The sequence below is a fragment of the Nasonia vitripennis genome (assembly GCF_009193385.2).
Source record: "Nasonia vitripennis strain AsymCx chromosome 1 unlocalized genomic scaffold, Nvit_psr_1.1 chr1_random0003, whole genome shotgun sequence".
In the NCBI taxonomy this organism is placed as follows: domain Eukaryota; kingdom Metazoa; phylum Arthropoda; class Insecta; order Hymenoptera; family Pteromalidae; genus Nasonia; species Nasonia vitripennis.
The window spans coordinates 206476-226023 of NW_022279589.1; the positions used below are offsets into that span (position 1 = coordinate 206476).

Sequence of the window (19548 nt, forward strand, 5' to 3'; positions counted from 1 at the left end):
CCGTTTTCTTGTTGTGGGCGGATGTCTCGGGATTGTTCTCCTGGAAATTTTAGTGTCAGGAAGCAGTTCAGAATCCTGTTGTGTTGAAGTCGCGGGCCGGGTGGTTGGCCTATTCTCTGATTGCGAAGAAAGGCCCGTCTGAGTGGTTCTTGTGGATGTAGCGGCAGCAGGAAGTGATTCTGGAGATGTTGCACTGTCGACTACATGTTACTTTTGTTTGTGTCTCCCTGTTTACGGTTTGGGACTTATCTACTGGTTTGGTCTTGGTGACGACTGAGCTCCTCGGTGTTGCGTCCGTTTGTTTTTCTCTATCGACTGCTAGGTTGAGCATGTATATTTGAGTGTACCTGCTGCTGGTGACTCTGGTTGAAGGGAGTCTTTGAACTTTACCGAGGAAAAATGGCGAGCCTAGTAATGTGCACGATCGCTTCCTGGTCATTTCTATGAGGTTCGTTTCTACTTGTCTAAAGTCGGCCTCTAAACCTTGATTTGTCTCGACGAACTCGAACTGGGCTTCCTGGTGGTCCGAAAGTGGGAAGTAGGGATGATCGCCGTACTTTCCTTCGGCTCGTCGCCTTGCCTGCTCACTCTCTTGACGCTTCCTTTTGCGGCCTACGTCGTCGCGGCTGTTGTTGATTTATTTTATTCTCTCTTCCTTGAGTGAAAATTTGGACTCTGAAAGAGTCAGCAAATCGTCTAGGTCACCTTCATCAAAGCCATTTTGGCTGTTAAGTAAGGCAGCTATTGGTTTTGTAGCCGTCATGTCGACTTTCTCCGGGTCTGCGAGTGGTGCCGGTCGTTCCTTTTCTGCATTGACCATCACGAAGTCTCTTTCGTCTGGAGACTTCCCCCTCCTTACGGGAGCTTACTCTTTACTGCATTAGCCGGGGGATCTTCGGGACCGGCAACAAAAACGACGGTTGGGGACGGAGGCATAGACAGGACTTCAATGTCGGAATCTGGCAGGTCCATTGCCACCTCTCCGCCCAAATCCACTGTCAGGAGTAGCCTCTCTTTTTCTCCCATGGTTGAGTCCGACATTTTTTGTGTCCAACATGGTTACGTATAAGGTAGGTTACCAGTTAAGACAGCCTACAAAGTCCGAAATCGATGTAATGTAGCATAGATAGCCGCTAGCGCACTAGCTTATTTCTTCGTATTACAATTTACTTACGAGTTACGGAGATAGACGTTGATGAAGACTATCAGTTCTAACTGTAGTGCAGGTAGTCGACAGTTTGACTATCTGACGATCTTATGGATTGCCTTAGTGTACCTATACAGAAATAGGTTTTTTGGAATTATATGGTTTTAGTATATGTGCAAATCCACAGAAAACCGGACACTTCAGGGAGTCTGAGTGAACAAAATTGAAATTTTAGGGCATACCTACCAGACCAACTTTTTTAGGTTCTTTAGACCACCCAGAACTCAAAAAACCTTGGGTTTCCGTGATTTCGGAATACCTATTTTTTGCCGGGCACTTTAAATTCTCTTATGGGAATTTAACACGGGGAAAATTAACGAAAACTAACCACGATTCAACTTTACCCACTCAATGTATGAAGGCGCAATCTAAAAATGTGTATTACTAGCATCAAAGTATTAGAAAAGAGCTTTAATTTGAGGGCTGGTGAGTTAAAATTGGTCGCTTAGGTAAAAAGTTGTCGAGACTTGAAAATAGCGAGAAATCATGAACATTTTACTGGTTTTATCAGCTATATATGGCAATGAAAAATATCAAAAAACAGCCATAATTGAAGGGCATATATCTAGCTGATCGGACAATGAAAACGTTGATCTAAATTTTTAAAACAAAAGTAGAAGTAATGAGGTTTAATTTGAGCCCCGAATCGTTGAAATAGACAGCAGGTTTTCTGTGGATTTGCACATATGTGTATTTTTGAGATGATAATTGTCTGCCGACTTAAGGTCGTATACCAGTAGAGAAAGGATTTTTGGAAACGTGTAAGGCCCTTTAAAGGGTTCAGCCAATTTGGCCGCAAAATTATTCGTAGCATCTGAAAGAACCCTATGACGCATTTACACAGTATCTCCTATCTTGTAAGCTAGATAGCGAAGGACCTGGTTGTAGTAAGCCGTCTGTCTATTGTGTGCTTTCTCAGAATTTTCTACCACCCAATCTCAAATAGTTTGTAACCTGTATAGCCTTTCTGACCACTGCTTTACGTTCCTCTTTTCTAGTTGAGCTGAGTTTTCTAATTCTCGTCGGAGCGATTTTATCGACAATGGTTCTCGTCCGAAATTAGGAAGGCTGGCGTTACCTGGGTAGTGTAATGTTTTGACGTATTAAATGCGAACCGAAAATTCAAAATATGTCGTTTAAAATATGTGCGCCCTAGTCTCGATAGTCTTGGTTGATAACAGCGCGAATCACTGCTTTTTAAACTCGATTCACTCTTTCGACGGGATGATAAGTTGTTGAATATGTAATTTTAAATTATTTATAAAAAATATATGTTTTCCTCTGTCTGATGATATCCCTTGATGGTGATCAAAATATTGATTTGGCTATGTCGGTCTTCCCGAGGCAGGTGGTGTGGTGAAAAGGAGAAAAAATGTATAACATTTCCTCTTTTTTTTCTCAACGTTTCGGCGATCAATGCCGCCCTCATCAGAAAACTGATGTGAAAAGTTGTGTGTATATATATATATATATATATATGGATGGTTCTCCGTGAAATCGAAGATATAAGTTTTAACTTTTGCCTAAACTGTATATATATGTTCTATATGTTGTACCTGACTTCCAAAAAAATTTCAGCGCGATTCCTTCATTTGGCTTCGAGTTCTGGCTGGTCAAAGTTGAGGATTTAAGCAATTTTTGCATTTTTTGCAAATTTTCAATAATTTGTAGCTCAGAAAGAATGCATTTTTAACTAAAACTACCCGAATACTTTTTTTTTTTGAGAAATTTTCTGAATTTTTGTAATAAAAATACTTTTAAAGCCCTATATATGTTAAGGCTACCTTATTTGCATTTTAAACCTTAAAATATAAAAATCTGTATGTTTGATCCGGACTCCGACAACCTCAATACAGTAAAAAGATACCTTTTTATGGTCAAAAAGTAGCTGTAAATTTTCAGAATGGGCCTGACCTTCTACTAGAAGTTATGTAATAAACAAATATGATATAATGGCTAATAAATGGTTTTACATGCAAATTTGACACTTATAACCTAGTAAATTTCATGTCTACCGATACAAACACATGTTGGTACACATATTATATGATATAATATGTGTTAACCTCCGCTCAAGCTACCGTTTGTCTTATCCATGCTCTCGCTCTCGCACAATTCCCCGCTATCGTTACCCATGTATTGTGCATATTTCCTCGCTATCGCTCTCCCCTCGTATTGTACCTCCCCGCTATCGTTTCCTCACCCCCTATCCCTATCAGCTACCGATTACTGCGTGTTACCGAGCTACCGTTAGTAAGTAAGTTAGCGATTAAGTTAAGTTAGCTATTATTAGAGTTTCCGTATTTAAGTAGCTGTCAGAATGCACGAGTGTGCGCGGAGAGGACGGGCAAGTGTTGTGTGTCGTCGCGCGGTCGTGTCGAGGTCGTCACATCGTGAAGTGGTTTTCGGGGTTTATTATAGTAGTACGGGTTTTTCACGACGCGGTATATGGAAAAATAAGCGTCTGATGGGCCGGGGAAATCGCATAACTCGCGAGAATACGCCGCGACGGACGCGCTGGTCGTCGGGGCCGGTAGACGATCAGAGGGGCGAGGCGGGTATTCGCCCGCACCGACAAGTCGGCGAACGGCGCGCTGACGAGCGTGGCGGTGGCGTGGATTGCTCGGTGGGCGCGGGTGATCTCCCCGGAAGGAGGTTAGAATTATTAAAATCGTTGCGGGGCCGCGTGTAGAAATTCGCTCTTACTCACGATGACCTCGATCTGCGGCGTGACGTGCCGCACAGTAGTTTAGTTAGTTCAGCGTAGTGCCTCTGGACTGTAGAGGCCGCAGGTTTTCGGCAGGTTGCCGTAGTTGTTAAGAGGGAAAATGAAGAATAAATTCGACATATCATATCAGCAGCCAGCCTTAATGAGTTTTATGACCCACGACCCTGTTCGATACTTCACCCCTTCCTTAGAGCTAGCCGATCTCATCTCCCACGCCGTCAGGTCCCAACACACGGTGGCGCTCACACGGAAAGGGGATCGCGGGATCCCTGGCATCTCGATGCTTGGCGCCCTGGGCCGAGGCGGCCCGCCACCGTGTATGCATTGGAGTGTGACGGCGCGCGAACATAGATTTAAGAACGCTGGGCTGCGCTAGCAGACCCCAGTGTTTCAATATATACATATATATATATATATATATATATATATATATATATATATATATATATATATATATATATATATATATATATATCGTACCTATTTACGGCAATGGTTCGGTGGGACTCCAGTAAATATGTTCTAGAAACAGTTTGCAATGCACCTGAATTTTTTCAGATTTTTAAATTACTTTTTACCAAAATGGTAGCGAGCGAAAGATGTCGATTTCGGCAATTTTTTGGTTTTCAGCACAAATTAATGAATATAGCTCCTCAGGGAAGCATTTTTCACTATAGACATGAATATCCTTTTTTTGTGAGATTCTCTCACCTTTTCAATAAAAATACCGTTTAAGTCATATACAGGGTGTCTGAAAAGTTCCGGAACGGCATGATAACATCCGAACTAACAAAGGTAAAAAAAATAAAAACACATGGTTGTTAGGATTTTTTCCCAGCTATCCGATGGGAACCTTAAATTTGACCTTGACCAAGTCCTTCAAGGTCATTTGAAGGTCAAATCGATTTTTTTAAATAGGACATCCTATTTTCGACCCCGGAAATGAAAAGAGCGGAAAATTTTACGTTCAAATATGGTCTAAAATATATTAAAATTTGATCATGGAAGGTTTGGACAAGGACAAATGCAGGTTTGATACGATAACTCGAAAATCAGAACTCGTAGAGAACAACATTTAAAACGTAATATTCATAATAATTATCCAGCTATTTGATGGAGACCTTGGTTTTGACCTTGACCATGACCCTCCTGATGATTTGAAGGTTAATTTTTTTAAATAGGACCACCCATTTTTTTGTCAATTAAGGCAGTTCTTGGTTTTCTCCAAACAATTAAGGCAAAAATCTATCCAACCAATTAAGGCAAAACTTGTTGTTGTCCAACCAGTTATGTAAGACCTGGTGTTATCCAAGCAGTTAAGATAAGACTCGGCCCAACCATTTAAGGTTAGATGCGGTTTAATCAATCAAGGCAGGTCTTGGTTTTTCCAACCAATTGAGGCAAGAATCTGTCGAACCAATTCAGGCAAGACTTGGTGTTGTCCAACCAGTTATGGCAAGACTTGGTGTTATCCAACCAGTTAAGGCAAGACTTGGGTTATTGGGTTTGTCCAACCAGTTAAGGCAAGACTTGGGTTATTGGGTTTGTCCAACCAGTTAAGGCAAGACTTGGTGTTGTCCAACCAGTTAAGGCAAGACTCAGTCCGACCAATTAAGGAAAGAATTATTTTAGCAAATGTTCAAACTGATGACCTTCGGTTTCTTGACAGTAACCTAATCGATAATAAAAACTATGAATAGAATTTTGAATGTGTTCTGCCGAAATCAAAGTGCTTTCATCAATTATCCTTTGCCGTAATTCAACTAAATTTTGTGGCTTAGTTTTATAAACACGATCTTTTAAGTATCCCCAGAGGAAGAAATCTAGAGGAGTCAGATCAGGTGATCTGGCGGGCCATTCGATAATACCTCTGCGGCCAATCCAGCGATCAATGAACACAGTATTCAAATACTGTCGAACATTGCGTCCATAGTGAGCTGCTGCACCATCCTGCTGGAACCACGTGTGTTCAAAATTGGCTCCCGTAACCTCTATAATTCTAGGAACGATTTGCATCCGTAACATGTCCTCATATCTTGCTGCATTTAAATTACCCTCTATGAAAAAGGGACCAATCAATTGATTATTCAATATTCCAGCCCAAACATTTAATTTCTCGGGATATTGGGTTTTGTCTTCGCTCATCCAGTGAGGATTTTGCTGAGCCCAATATCTGCAGTTATGCCTATTCATAGTACCAGTTAATTGGAACGTAGCTTCATCTGAAAATACTATATTGAAGGCAAAATTGGGATCTTCAACAATCCTAGACATCATTTCTTCGCAAAACTCAACTCTCCTATCAAAATCATCTTCATTCAGCTCTTGCACAAGATTAACCTTGAATGGATGGAATTTGTTAGTTTTTAATATTTTCTGAATAGAAAACTTGCTTATTTCATGTTGTTGAGACATTTTGCGTATTGAAGAATGGGGATCCTCTATGAGTGACAATAAGACATCTAGTGATTTTTCTTCATTTGTTGCAGTAGACGGTCTTCCAGAACGAGGACGATCTTTTACACTTCCTGTATCATGAAACCGTCTGACAGCCCTCGATACTGTAGATTTAGAAATTGGAGTAAGGCCAAGTCTGAAAGTTTCATTGAAGAGAGTTTTGGCATCTTCGTAAGATCGTCTAAGTTCACCCCAGCCTATCATCATCAAAAGTGAAATTCTTTCTCTTTCATTAAGGCGTTGCATGTTTATATGCAGATAATAAATATGCACGACTGCGAAAAATGACAAATTAACTACTGAAAAATATTCGACAAAAAAATGACCAATGAACAAGAAAACACTATTTTCAAGACAAAATTAGAGAAATACTTCTTTTCCAGAAAAAATGTTGTCAACCTCTACATATCACGAGATACTAAGAAATAAAAAATGAGCTTTGGTAAATTGAAATTGGATAAAAGATGACTGAGATTGAAAAGATTAAACGAAGAAATTTTTTAGAAATTCTTGATTAACAATATCTCTGATGGTCAAATTAAAATTTAATTTTAAAAATAGTTGTATGGTTTATTATGAACCCTTCTTTAAATTGTTAATGTTCATTATTCATTTAAACAAGTCTTGTCCATTTAATAGAAGGTTTAAAAATTGACACGTTACTATTATTATTATTATTATTATTTGTGTCAAGAAAATTTAAGCAATTAAAAAGTGAAAGTAGAAGTGGAGTAATTTGAGTCTACGGGGTGAAAACTATGCTGAAGCAGTTTAGAAGTAAGATAATGATAACTAAAAAATGTATAATGTCAGGGATGTTCAACAATGGGGTTGCTTGACTATCGGAATAATTTTAGTTGATGATGTAGAATTTTGCAATGAAGCAATCAAGTTAAGATTAAAATTGGATACGTTTTTAAGACGCAAAATTATCCGCGATTTAATCTACAAATGACCTTGAAGGTCATAATTATGAATATTGTGTCTTAAATAATTTTCTCTACGAATTCTGGTTTTCGAGTTATCGAACTGAACCTGGGATGAACCTTGTTCATGACCTGCAAAAGTCAAAATTTAAAAATGGTCAAGACCCTATACGAACGCTAAATTTTCCATTCCCTTCATTTACGGAGTCAAAAATGGAGGGTTCTATTTAAAAAAATCGATTTGACCTTCAAATGACCTTGAAGGTCATGGTCAAGGTCAAAACCAAGGTCTCCATCAAATAGCTGGATAATTATTATGAATATTACGTTTTAAATGTTGTTCTCTACGAGTTCTGATTTTCGAGTTATCGTATCAAACCTGCATTTGTCCTTGTCCAAACCTTCCATGGTCAAATTTTAATATATTTTAGACCATATTTGAACGTAAAATTTTCCGCTCTTTTCATTTCCGGGGTCGAAAATAGGATGTCCTATTTAAAAAAATCGATTTGACCTTCAAATGACCTTGAAGGACTTGGTCAAGGTCAAATTTAAGGTTCCCATCGGATAGCTGGGAAAAAATCCTAACAACCATGTGTTTTTATTTTTTTTACCTTTGTTAGTTCGGATGTTATCATGCCGTTCCGGAACTTTTCAGACACCCTATATTATACAGGGTGTCCCATTTTAATTTACCACCACCTAAAACAGGTTAATAATTTGCTCTGAGAAAAAAATGTTTCAAATAAAATTTGTTGGGTTCGAAGGGGGGCATCTTTTGGCTATTTTAGCTGCGACCTTGAACATGACCTTCAAGGTCATTTGAAAGTCAAGACCAAATTTTCATATGAAATGTGCATATTTTTATGGCGGATTCGGATTCTACTAAAAAAGAGAAACACTTTTTGTCTGAATCATTTTTTTAAAAATCCCCAAATTTTTGTTGTAAATGGCTTTAAAAAAGTTGAAAAAATCACTAATATCTCTTATTGCCCCACCCTTTAAAAGAAGTTAAAAATTTGCTCTGAGAAAAAAATGTTTCAAATAAAATTTGTTGGGTTAGAAGGGGGGCATCTTTTGGCTATTCCAGCTGTGACCTTGAACATGACCTTCAAGGTCATTTGAATAAGATTTATCACAGATTCGGGTTCTACCAAAAAAGTAACACTTTTTGTCTTAACCATTTTTTGATCATCAATAGGTAGCTCTCCCTTTAACTGAAAAGAGAATTTGTCCTAGAAATAAGCTGTTTTAGATGAATGTTACTAGCTTCAAACAAAGACAGAGGTATCCTTTTGATCACTTAAGGCAAGACCTTCACGTCCAGCCACTTAAGGCAAGACCCCGTCCAACCACTTAAGGCAAGACCCTATCCAGCCACTTAAGGCAAGACCTTCACGTCCAACCACTTAAGGCAAGACCTTCACGTCCAGCCACTTGAGGCAAGACCCCTTCGTTCAGCTAGTCACGGAAATTTCAACGCCTCAAGTGCTCTATCAATTGCCCATTTTGTTGAATGCACATTTGTATTCTCTGCCGAAAACTTCTTTGGACATCTATTAATGTTTGTGGGGTGAACGCCTGGAATGCTGCAACAATTCTCTCCATCATATTTTGTGCCGTCGTCGGGGCTTCCGCGTAAACTCTCTGCTTCACGGCCCCCCACAGAAAGAAGTCCAATGGGGTCAAATCTGGCGATCGCGCAGGGAATTCACAGATTGGACTACCAATTCCAATCCAACTATTTGGGTATGTCGCGTTCAGAAATCTCCTGACAAGTAGTCTACGATGAGCGGGAGCACCATCTTGCTGGAACCACATGTCTCGCCTTATTTCTAGCGGAATGTTTTCTAGAAGAGGTGGAATTTGGTTCTCGAGAATATCTAAATAAAGCTCGCCGTTTAAATTACGGTCATAAAAAATTGGACCCACAACGTATTCCCCAACTATGCCCGCCCAAACATTAATTGACCACCGTCTTTGTGTACGGTGATCTCGCTGCCAATGTGGATTTTCTTCTGCATAATAATGCGCGTTATGAAGATTAACTCCTCCCATATTGTCGAACTTTGCCTCGTCTGTAAAGAGAGTCCGATCAAAGAAAAATGGATCTATGCGCATTCGTGTTTCCGCCCATTGACAGAATATAAGTCGCCTGGCAGGATCACCAGGCTCCTTACTCCATGCATTCGCTGAATTTGTCGCGTCGAAATATGAGGATCCTCGGCAATTACAGCACGAACCCCAAGTGCAATATGCTCTCTTGGGCCCGTCCGTCGCCTCTTCCTTCTTAAGTTACCTCCTTGAGCTCTTATCGTTAGAAGTTTAATATTCCTCCTAGTAGGATGACGAGCGTCCGGATACCTTTCAGCGTACAGCCTCGCTGCAGCCTTGTAATTGTCGTGACATTCTCCCAGAATCTTGATCATGTTGACTATCTCTACTGGCGTGTAGTCAGCCATTATCTGTTGTAGGTAGATTTTTTAGGGAATATTTAATCTTACTAGAAATAATTTATTATAAGTATTTTTCTGCTCTGAAATTCAGAAAGTCAATGAAAACCTAATGATGAGAAGCTTTGAGGAGCTGTAAGAATTTACAAGCTTTACCAATAGAACGATAACGAAGCAAAAAAATGTCTTTTAGCGAGAAATAAAGCATTTACGAGAAAAATATTTCTTAAAAAGATGCGTACTTTATCAGAGAATCTGAATATGATTTAAAATATGTACAATTTTCATTAAAAAAACTAAGCTTGATTTTGATTCTCAGTTGAAAACATGCCCCTTACTGCTCAAACTTGCCCCAGATGATGTCAAACTTGTCCCAGTTGTGACCGTAAACTTGCCCCAGATGATGTCAAATTTTCCGCAGATGACGTAAAACTTGCCCCAGAGAATGTCAAACATACCCCGAAGATTGCAAACTTGCCCCAGAGAATGTCAAACACACCCCGAAGATTGCAAACTTCCCCCATGTGATAAAAAATGAATCAGATTAGCGTTCTAATGAACTTTGGTTCTGTTAATAAATTTTTTGGTAATTTCATTTCTTTGAAAAAGAGTATTTTCCATTAAAGTGATGGTTCTTTCTTAAAATGAATTTAAGGTTCGAGGTCAAGGTCATAGCCAAGCTTCAATTGCCGGAATAAAAATCGAGGATTACCGTTAAATAAATTGACTGACCTTCGAATGACCTTGTTGGTTAAGGACAAGTTCATGGCTAAGGTCATACTTGGACTTAAATTTGTAAAATTGTGTACGTTTCTAATTCCTCGGATAAAATGTAAAATTTTTAACTTCTTTTAAAGGGTGGGGCAATAAGAGATATCTAGTGATTTTTTCAACTTTTTTAAAGCCGTTTACAACAAAAATTTGGGGTTTTTTCAAAAAATGATTCGGACAAAAAGTGTTTCTCTTTTTTAGTAGAATCCGAATCCGCCATAAAAATATGCACATTTCATATGAAAATTTGGTCTTGACTTTCAAATGACCTTGAAGGTCATGTTCAAGGTCACAGCTAAAATAGCCAAAAGATGTCCCCCTTCGAACCCAACAAATTTTATTTGAAACATTTTTTTCTCAGAGCAAATTATTAACCAGTTCTAGGGGGTGGTAAATTAAAATGGGACACCCTGTATATATATATATATATATATATATATATATATATATATATATATATATATTATATATATATATATATATATATATATATATATATAATATATATATATATATATATATATATATATATATATATATATATATATATATATATATATATTATATATATTATATATATATATATATATATATATAATACCTATCTTATGAGCCATTTAAACCTTAATATTGGCGAAAGTAAGCGTTCGATCCGGACTACGATCACCAAAAAATTCATAGAGATACCTTTTTATAGCGCAAAAGTTCCTGTATTGGTCCCAGAATGGCAGAGACCCTGTATCTTTAGCTAAAAATGAAGATATCCATAAATTTGTGCTAAAATTATTAAAATTCATATTTAAAGCCTGTGGCAAAGCTTATGAATTGCTTGGAGCATTCCTAAAAAAATCACAGAGGTAGCAAGCATCAAAATAAATAAAATCACCGTCGGGGAAAATTGTTCCTTAATGTCCATCATTGACTAAAAATTCAAAGCTTAGTGATAAATTATTTAAATACATGTTCGGTTATAGAAATAAATTGCGTCACTTGGATCATCGCCAAAAAAATCATAGAACTTGATTTTATTGTTACAAATATTCCTACCGAAGTCGAGGAATCGTAAATATATTATGTCTCTTGTACAAATTTTAAATAATTATCACCTGATTATCACCTGATTATCATTAACATTTTGTCTCATATAAAAGCATATTTATCAGCTTTAATAAAAATATTGAGCTGAAATCACCTGATAATCAGCTGACGTTTTGGCATGATTATCTACTGATTATCAGTTGATTATCAGCTGATTATCAGTTGATTGTCATCTGATTTATTTCAGTAGGTAGCACTTCCATATGTCTAGCAGCTACGGCTATGCCGGAGCCGGAATGGCAGTACGACACTGCACGTACGACAGTCCTGCCATCTACGACATGTTGTACGTCACTTATGACGGTTGATGTCGCGTTGTTGCGGCCTATAGTTTTGGACTTGTTGAACGACAACAGCGCCACTGTGTGCGCTCTCTTAAATTGATGTGTTCTTATCTAATAGTTCTTAATTCTGTTACTATAAGGTTAAATGAGATTTATATTTGCAGAGCAAATTATATCATTCTGTGCGTTAAAAGCATAAGCTAATGTATTTTAGCAAATAAATAATTTTCAGATTTTCCGTAAAAGCCATGGAGTCATTCTAGCAAATTGTGTAAGGAGTGAAGTTGCCTTTGATTTCTAATAGTGTTATTCTATAGTTATATTTATGTAGTTTATGATTCGAATCGTTTGTCCAATTTTAATATTGAAGTTTACACTCCATATTTAGTTAGTATTTTAGATTTTAGTTTGTTTTGACTTTTCAATTTTAAATTGTAAATTCTATTGCATATATTGTTGGTGCATAATAATATTGTTTGATAGTTATTATTTTTTTCTAATTATTAGTGATATATGTGCGTGTATGTATATAATTTGTTGAATTGTACAAGTGTTCCATGTATGCGAATTAAATACAATAATTATTGTATAAAACTGTTTCTATTAAGCATTTACTTTGTGAAATTTATTTTATTGCTGCAGGTTCTTCAATGTTTATGATGTTTGTTGCAGATGAATTTTTCTATCAGCCACTTCTGTGCTGCAGTAACCATATATCATTGAGTTAATGATTTACATTTTTATAATTAATATGTATTTTTATAATTATGAGGCATAGTGTTACGTTCAGAGCAAGCAAGATTATAGATTTATCGTTTCAGACTTTATGTTTACATGCGGTAGTTGTATATATAAGTTATACACGTCTACACATATGTAATTGTTTAGTGGACGCAAAAGTATAATAAATAATTCACCAATTCAAGATTTCAAGTAACATGCAAATTTTAAATATGTGTGTGTATATATATATATATATATATATATATATATATATATATATATATATATATATATATATATATATATATATATATATATATATATATATATATATATATATATATATATAATATATATATATATATATATATATATTATATATATATATATATATATATATATATATATATATATATATATATATATATATATATATATATATATATATATATATATATATTGTTGGAAAGACTAGAAAAAATCTACAAATATTATTCTATAAAATATTTGTACGCATGCGCGGACTGCTATTGTAATATATGAATATTATCGTACAAATGTTACATGTGAGAGTTGATGGTTTTGTTCTTCGTGAGGTGTTAAGTTCACGATTGCTGCGAAAATATCGGGGCGATGAAATGAGTACAATAGAGTATCGGTAAATGCGTTCGTTTTTTAATCGTAATTCACAATGTATGGTTTAGTTTTTTTAGATATATATTAGCAACATGTGAAGCCTCTCAAATCTTTTTCGTGCAAATAATATAATAGTACGTATTCATCTAATTACGCGCCGCTAGCTTACGTCACTGACGTAACTGATTGAGGCGGAGCCTGCAAACTGAAAATTTAAGAATTTTCTGCAGTTGCAATATATAAAAAATAACTTAACGAGAAACTTTAATTAATGTAATTTTTTTTCATTAATCGAACTACATTTTTTACATAGTTCGATCACATAAAATCACACTTTGGCACACTTTGACACACTTTAGCATACTTTGGCACACCCAATTATTTCCACTAGGGTATGATTCAGAAATTGTCAATGTCGAGTCCATTAACTGTGTTTGTAATTAAAACTGTTTATAAAACATACATTTTATTTCCAGACCATATTTCAGATACTTCTTATAACTTTGATTGAAAAAAATCTAATGTCTTAAAGGTATTAACTTTCATCAAAAGTAAACAGTTAGTCGAGTTTGATTTATTCTATATTACAGTGCATGTCAATAATAGTATGTAACATAATAATTTTGATTGAAACAAAAGTACAGATCTAAAAAGAAATTATAGTATATTAAATAATATAAGTTATACAATATTATAGTAATATTACTATATTATTTTATTCATAATATAACAAACACAGAATTGTTGGGATCAATTAAGTTCTGAATCAAATAATTGCTAACTAAAAACTTAAATAATATATTGTTCAGATACAAACCATTCTTGTGTGTTACTACGTATCTTACCATGCCTGTTTCATAAATATTAAACTGAGCCCATCACTGAACATAACAATTTTGAGTTTGTGTTATATTATGTTGGCAAAAATATTGTTATAAACTCGACTTACTTTGATTAATCTCACTTTATTTGTAATATGTAATTTCGTTTTAATTGACATACATACATACGATTATATTACATTTATAACTCATTACACATTATGTTATTAACATGCACAGAAAAATAATCAAACTCGCGCAACCTTTTAATTTTTTGTGTATATCATTACAATCATTTTCTTCAAATTTTCCTTGGAGCTATGAACATTTATACCTAACATCAACCAAGTGACGTTAGGAGTGAGGTGACCCTGCTAGCCTATATTAAAGTGCTTAATGTACCTGTGTGCCGTGAAGCCATACACATCTTTTCTCAATAACTTAACATCTAAGAGCTAACCTGACACCTTGACACCATCTACGAGGCGGATATAATTTTGGACCTTCAAATTTTTGGGCCTTAATATTTTAGGGTCTTAAAATTTTTAATCTTAATATTTTTGGGCTTTTAAATTATTGGGACTTAAAAATTTTGGGTTATTTGAATTTTCCTGTGTGCCGTAAAGTCATTCTCATCTTTTCTCAACAACTGACATTTTATTTGTTTATTATTATTTATAATCCATAGCGCATTATTTACATTTTGCCCATATATAAATATATATATATATATAAAATAGGAGATATTTTATTGTATATTTTATTACAATTGGATGTTTTATTTAATTTTATTTATAGCGCATTATTCACACGCTGCCCGTATATATCTAAAATAGGAGATGATTTATTTGTTTATTATTAATTTATATATGTCTACTTCTACTATTATATTCAAGTATACTTAAGGTATTAGTGTGCCGTGAATCCATTCATATTTTTTCTCAATAACTGACATATTTTATTGGTTTATTATTAATTTAATATTTTATGATATACGATATTTTTCGTATATATCTTCTTTGAATCATCATTATTTTTACTTTTATCCTGGAAACTTTAATTTTTTTAAAGTAAAATTGTTGAATTGTTTTTTAACGTTATCCTGGATAATGCTACATATAATTGACCATGATTGAAAGCTGGATTTGTTAAATAGACACCAACTTTGTTAAATGTTTGGCCTAGTGATTTGTTAATTGTCATGATATATCCTAATCGTACTGTAAACTGTTGTATGGTCATTTCAAAAAAAAATTTCTTCTTTTGAAGAAGTCAAATCAATCCGTGGTATTAAAACAATTTTATCAAATTGTTTACCGTTAATTATTTCTACCTGTATAAAGAATTGCATCATTTTCATTTACAGCACCTACATTTAAACGTAACTTATGAGGTGGTAGGACATTTGGCGTAAGTGAATTTAAAAATTTTATTGGTAACATATCTTCATTATCATATTTGCATGAATCTACACTTAGATACTCTCTTACATCGCCTTGCATCCTATTTAAAATGTTATTATTAATTTTTAGTACATTATTTCTTTTCGGTGCTAAAATTACTCTTTTGCAAAGTTTATTGGCATTATTATTATCAAAGCAATCTCTATAAATTTTCATAATTATATCATTAGTTGATAATAATTCTGTTGGAAGTAAAGTTATATCATTGTCCATTTTAAATTTGTTAAAATATTTCCCATCTCCAATATTTGATAGCCATTGTTTATGAAAAGACCGTATTTAATATATTTTAAATACGGGCTGCGCGAGTACAAATAATTATTTAATTATTGAGAACTAGCCGTTGGCTCGGAAGCCTTATGTATTGAACTAATAAGAATTACGCGTGACTCGATATTATAAGTAGACGCGTGAGTTTATGTGCGGACACAGTTGTGTCCGCTCGTAGCGCGTGGACGATGTGCGGTCTGTGCTCGATCTTAATCGGACGCTTGTCTGTCCGGGCGGGATCCTGTCCGTGCTGTGTTGTCTGAGCTGACTTTGATGCCTGTTCGTGGTGCTGCTTCGATGTTTTGTTAGTCCTTACCTTTTCGATGTCCACGTAATTGGTATTTATTAGGAATTTGGTATATTACTTGATATTTATATTTAATTTTGAATAAATGAACACAAGATTCATCTAAATTGTTATGTCTTGTTTTATTGGCATAGGACAAGAGCACTTTACTTTACAGACAGTTTTAGGCATTGACAGATGTTATGGTGTTCGTTTAAATATAGTTTTACTAACGTTGTTCTATTCACTAACTATATTAATTATTATCTACGGTGTTCTAGTAATGCGATTTACAATTATAGTCGATCTCTCGCACGTTGGATGACGTAGTCTCCTTCTGGTGTAACAGATGCTGATAGTTCTATCCTACACGATTTCTGGTCGCAAATTATTCGGACTTATCTAAGCTGTGTTTCCACTAACGCCAGATTTATTGACGGGCCCTTTCCTACTCGGCACGGGACTCTCGACTAGCAGGTGAAGAGGTATACTATTGAATTGCGTGCAGAGTTTGAGTGTTTTCTACGCACTCAATAGGCGACGCTCGCAAATCCACAGCCCTCGTATTCTCTCACCAGGTACAGCTCGCGGTATCAGCTTGTACTAATAAATGTGAGACCCAGCACTTTATATAGCAACACATTATATTAATATTACTATATTATAGATTAAACCCGTCACAATATATAGCTTAAAAAAATAAGAATTAGACTTTTTCAAAAACAACTGATGAATTAATTTAAACATCTCTTATATCATAATAAATGAAATGTGATGATAGGCACTTATAGATAAATTTATATTGTTACGTGTGGACACGTCACGGGTGTCCAATTGCAATAAGAAACCAATTCGAACAGTGCATTCACGGTGGCGGCCGTGGCTCAAATGGTAGAGTGTCAGACTTGCAAGCCTTTTTACTCGCGTAAAAGGGCGCTGCGTGGATCGACTCAGGGGTTTTTAATGCCTCGGTGTCGATACAGGCAGTTGTGAAATAAAGATGAGAAAGATCGCGGTAGTCCAATCAGCATCTGCCACACAAAGGATTGACGCGTATACTTTGCGTTCTTGTTCGCGCGCGACGAGTGCTGACACAGAGGTCGAAGCACTCGCTCTGATTTTCGGCGCTCGATACATGTTGCAATCTAGTTGCTCGCTCTCGGGATGTTAGTTGACGCATTGTCTGTGTGTATATCCGGTTACAGTCACGCAGGCATCGGTCATAATGGTTTTATATACATACGTGTATTTTATGAGCATGGTACATTACATTTAAACTCTTTGTCAGAATAACTAACCCTCATATTATCTTTTAAAGTGACTATTTGGAATTAACTCCATAACTGACCATTTTTTACACAATTTTCAATATTTTTCGTTCGATTCCCATGTTTGACAACAAGTAGTGTTTGTCGGAAGACACCCGATATAATCATTACTTTGACACTACATTCAATGTCATTATTACATAAGCCTATAAATAATTTATCCACTGCCTGAAAAACATGTTTTGATGTCATTGTTATTCCATTCCAAATTATGACTTCTACATTTTTCAGATTTTTTCCATATATTGAGTTGGGAGTAATGTTGCATGTTGGATCTTCATTTATATTTAATGGTAATTTAAAAATTATATGTGAAGTTCTTCCATTTATTAATAAATTTGCTGCTATACCAGTCCATGCTACCGGTAAAACACTTATTTGTTTTTTATTTAAACTAGCTATATATACCTCGCTCATAACGTCGCTTGGTAATACAAAGAAACATTTTATAAATATTGTTACAGTTTTTATTATTGTAAAAGGTCACGGGACTCGGGCGCGAACCTCGAATCTCCAACTTGCAAGTCTGACACTGCACCGTAAATGCACTGTTCGAATAGGTCTCTTATTGCAATTGGACACCCGTGACGTGTCCACACGTAACAATGTCAATTTCTCTATAAGTGTCTATCATCACATTTCATTTATTATGATATAAGAGATTTTTAAATTAATTCATCAGTTGTTTTTGAAAAAGTCTAATTCTTATTTTTTTAAGCTATATATTGTGACGGGTTTAATCTATAATATAGTAATATTAATATAATGTGTTGCTATATAAAGTGCTGGGTCTCACATTTATTATAGTATCAGGTACTGTAAATATCAACGCATTATTTATGAAACAGAACATAAATTAAGCTTTATTCCGAAATTAATCTTTGAGTTTTATTAACGCTATAATACTAATGTAAAATTTCGTAGAATACAATATTTTTAGTATATATTTTTTTGATTTACCTGATTTATTGTTGCTTTTAAAAACTGAATTTTTTGATAAACATATTTTCATGTTTTCTTTTGATGTGACTCTTGATAGCGCTACGTATAACTGGTCATGACTCAAAACTGGAGTAGGCGAAAATACTCTAACTTCTTCAAATGTTTGACCATGAGACTTGTTAATCGTCATCGCAAACCCTAATCTTACAGGAACTTGACGTCTTTTTATTTCAAAAGGAATTTCTTCTTTTGATGAAGTTAAGTCTATACGTGGTATTAAAACAATACTTCCATTCTTATACCCACTTATAATTTCTGCACTAATACAATATTGCATCATTTTTTTTACTACTAAACGATTTCCGTTACACAGACCATCATTTAAATTGATATTTCGTAAGAGTATTATAACAGCCTCTTCTTTTAACAGTAATTTATGAGGAGGTAAACCATTCGGCGGTAGTGAATTTATGAATTTTACTGACACTATATTATTCAAATTTACATTATTATCATTACTACATTAATCAATGCTTATATATTCTTTTAGATTGCTTTCTATTATTGATAAACTTTCATTATTTATATTCAAAACATCAATGTTTCTCGGTGCTCAAATTACCTTTTTTAAAGTTTGATATCGACTAAATTTCAGCATATGTCTTTAAAAGACAATTGGAGACTGAGTATAAATGATGTAGAATTTAAAAAAGGGCTATTAGATATTGAAGAAGGTAAAAGTATTAGCATGTTTAGAAATGAACATGAACTTACTGAAGTACCAGACGTATTTTTGAGTACGCCAGATATTACAACAGAGATTTATTATAGCAAGATTGATTTTAAATATGAAGCAATTCATAAAAAAGTAATTTGAGCACCAAGAAACATTGATGTTTTGAATGTAGCATGAGTGAAATATGTGAATTCTGTAATGCTAAACATTTAAAATTTGAAATATTATGTGATAAGAAGTTTTCTAATTGTTGCAATAGAGAAAACGTTGTATTATCTGACGTATCATTTATCCTTAACGTTTAAAAGAATTAGTTTCTGGAAATACTGACGAAAGTAAACAATTTTCAAATAATATTAGACAATATAATAATACACTTGCCTTTGCAAGTTTTAGAGCTAGACTTGACGCTCGTTTTC

General features: G+C 34.9%; 1 protein-coding gene across 11 annotated transcripts in view; it reads left to right on the plus strand.

Annotated features, from left to right (window-relative positions):
• Positions 1 to 19548, plus strand: part of LOC100114531 (actin-related protein 1) — a 256774-nt gene that overhangs the window by 141932 nt on the left and 95294 nt on the right. The window lies entirely within an intron of this gene.